Raw genomic sequence first — 3,937 nt, forward strand, 5'->3', positions numbered from 1 at the left:
GAAACCTTTTATTATGAAATGCATGTGGTTATAGATAGACTATAATGTTAACGTAGAAAACAATGATCCACACAAACTTTCAAGTTTTTTTGTTTTACGTCGCACACTAATTGAGTCAAAATTTTGAATCCACAAAATGGCCGACCATGTTTGTTCGCGACTTTCGATGCATGTATGTGTGGATCATATTATTTTACTTGTATTTTCCAAACATAATGTAAAACCTCAAAAAAAAAATAATAATAATAATAAGTGTTTGTCATGAGTGATGACGAGCTAAAATGTTTGTTTTTTAATAATTTCCCCCAGTCTCATTTAGTCGACGGCGCTCCGTCTGAGACTGAATGAGACTTCACACAAAATGACCGCTCCGTTGCATTTTTCGTTGGATTCATCAGACGACAGTCGATTAAAACAAAAGTCTATACAGTTGTGTAAGCCCCGTCCGCTGTTTTGTTATCATTAAACTTACAAACATTGCGCAGAGAGGGCAAGTTCTGCAAAATGCAACTTAAATTAAAGACACTGGATACTATTGGTATTTGTCGAAGACAAGTCTTCCCACTTGGTGTATCCGAACATTATGCATAAAATAATATACGTGTGAACATTTGAGCTCAAATGGTCGTCAAAGTTGCGAGATAACTATCAAAGAGAAAATAACCTGTTTTCACACGAAGTTGTGTGCTTTCAGATGCTGATTTCGAGACCTCAAATTCTAATTCTGAGGTCTCGAAATTAAATTCGTGAAACAATTACTTCTTTCTCGAATTCTCGAAAACTACGTCACTTGAGAGGGAGCCGTTTCTCACAATGTTTTATACTGTCAACCTCTCCCCATTACTCGGTTTTATGCTAATGATTATTTTGAGTATTTACAACAGTGTCCACTGCCTTTAAGGACGTGAAACTGCTGCGCAATCACTTTACGACGTGGCGCATGTTCCGCACTAGTTTCCTGAAACATTTTGCTGGTGTATTTCCGTGTTATTTATTCCATTCAGCCAGATATAAAACATAATAATTGGGACTTACGAACACGCATACACTGGTGACCTCTTAGCCTTAATTCAAGGCGCAGGCTGTGGCACCATGCCACGCATGAAAAAAGAACGGCGCGAGCGGCAAAGCGGCTTCCCCGCTTGCGCTGGTGCTTTTTTTTCGTGCATGACATTTTTGGGCTCTTTTTACATCTGGGGCGCTGTTTGCGACTTGACTAAAGGCTAGAGACTCCCATGTGATGAGAAACACTTTTCAAGCGAGTCACGGATGGATCAACATTAGGCTATGTCATTGAGTTATTATACATAGCTCACTTGGCGCACTGGCTTCAAGTTCACTGCAATAATAATAGTCGGTATTTCCTGTAACGAAACTGTGGAAAAATGGTGAATATAACTGTGTGCAAATACAATTATTTGTGATTTTGTTGTACGTGCAAGAACGACCTATAAATTGGACTTAACCGAAAGTTGCATCGTGTTATCCATTCAATCTTGGGAGTCTCCCCCCCCCCCCCCCACCCACAATGTGAATCAACACCATCAAGTTATTACACTATTTGGACAGTCTGATAATGGAGGTTTTGGATACATGCAACCGGGTCGTCTCCTACTTCCTCATAACTGTGGTTTTGTTTTCAAGCTGCTGTTTGGGTAAGTCTAAACTTGTTGGTTGTCGGTGTTGCAGAAGGTGCAGCATATAATGTAATCTCCACAATGATGTCTTTGAGCTACCCGATAAACAATGCAGCTGATGAACACTAATACATCAAGAACAATAAGCTTTTTAAAGCTGCTTACCCGAATGTGTATAAATCAGTAGTTTATGCAAACTGTGTATCATTGGTGAACTTTGGTGGACTAGTTTTAAAGCCATTGGACATTTTTGATACATAATTTTTTAGTTCACAGATTAGTTTTCATAAGTTCACAGATTTACAAATAACTTACAGGGTTTACAGAAGGTAATGGTGAAAGACTTCTCTTGAAATATCGTTCCATGAAATGTCGTACTTTTGGGGAAAACATTAAAACAATATCAATTCTCGATATCGAGAATTACGGATTTATTTTATACACATGTCCTGACACGGCGAAACGTGCGAAAATAAGGGTTGGTTTTCCCGTTATTTTCTCCCGACTCCGATGACCGATTGAGCCTAAATTTTCACAGGTTTGTTATTTTACATAGAAGTTGTGATGCACGAAGTGTGGGCCTTTGACAATACTGTTTACCGAAAGGGTCCAATGGCTTTAAAAGAGGAGTGATCAAAGTTGATAACTTAATGTTAAGTGAATAACAATATTATATTATTAGAACACATTATCAGTTCATACGGGGAAGCCAATACCACTGTGTAACGTTCATTATCATTACTAGTATGTCTCTCTCTGTTTTTAACAGAAATTCCTTGTTCATTCCAGGGCAATTTTTCAGTAGGTAAAGTCACCTGGAAGTGGTATTTTTTTCAAAATAAAGATTTTGTCACTAATATATGTGTTTTGATGAGTGGAATGTGAATAAACAGAAAACTAAGGTTTTAAAAAATCAGTTCTTATGTTATTTACAAATTTAAGAGTAGACCCCGACCCGAGAGGGCGCTGTTCGTGACGTAAATCGAGGCAGACTTTGCCTGTAATGCGTAGAGTAAACACAGTTGCAAAGTACATGTACGGACCAAGTCGTGAGTTTGTACGTTTCAAGAAAAGAAAAAAAAATGTTTTGTTCCCGGCAATGCCGACCAGGTGTATTGCTGCTGAATGCAGAAAAACACTTTTTGAAATGTACCAACTCACGACTTGGACGTACATGTACTTTGCACGTGTGTTTACTATACGGATTGCAGGCAAAGTCTGCTTCGATTGACGTCACAAAAGGGGTAGGCGGAGTCAGCCCCAAAACAACTTTATATGTTTTTTAAACATATAAATCGTGACAAACAATAACTAAAAAAATTGTTTTATTGTTCGTAAGCATTATACTCTTATGTCTGAAAGAAAAAAAAAATTATATTTCCAGGTGACTTTAATAATAATTGTATTAACAATAAATGCTTAAAAACGGGTCATAATTAAATGGATTGTGCTTTCTCATCCTTAATGTAGTCGGAGTTAAAATCAGCTTTAAGGTGAAGGGTTTAGAGACACTGTACACTATTGGTAATTATCATCGAAGTTGCGAGATCATTTTTAAAAGCAAAAAAAAAAAACACCCAAGTCACAAGAAGTTGTGTGCTTTCAGATGCTTGATTTCGATACCTCAAGTTCTAAATCTGAGGTCTCGAAATCAAATTCGTGGAAAATTACTTCTTTCTCGAAAACTACGTTACTTCAGAGGGAGCCGTTTCTCACAATGTTTTATACCATCAACCTCTCCCCACTACTCATAATCAAGAAAGGTTTTATGTTAATAATTATTTTGAGTAATTACCAATAGTGTCCACTGCCTTTAAGATAATCCGAGTGGAGTCAAACAAACATGTCATTGTTTGTGTGTAGATACACAAGTATTTGAACATATTGAAACAATTGAATTTAGGCATATTCTGGTACGTTTCTGCCAAGCAAGTCAAGGTTGAAACAGGGGAGGGTGGGTGCGCGTGGGTGTGTGCGTGTGTGGGTTGGGGGGGGGGGGGGGTAGGGCGGGGGGTAGGGCGGGGGGGGGGGGTAGGGCGGATGGGTTGTCCCCAGACAGTGGGAAGGACACGTGCCCCTCGTCCCAGTTACGAAACTGGATGAACAGGAAGTTTGTTAAAAAGTGTACCCTATTTAAATTCATAGGTGTGTTTGCTGTAGACGATTTCACCTGTGTAACTAAGCCAATAGTCCCACTTGATGCGGAGGATACCTTCATCGTTGGATTCTTTGTCAACTTGACTGGAAGTCTTTCTATCATTCGAACTCAATACACTTACACAACTGGAACTACCAACCAA

This window comes from Asterias amurensis, chromosome 13 (genome assembly GCF_032118995.1).
Source record: "Asterias amurensis chromosome 13, ASM3211899v1".
NCBI lineage: Eukaryota > Metazoa > Echinodermata > Asteroidea > Forcipulatida > Asteriidae > Asterias > Asterias amurensis.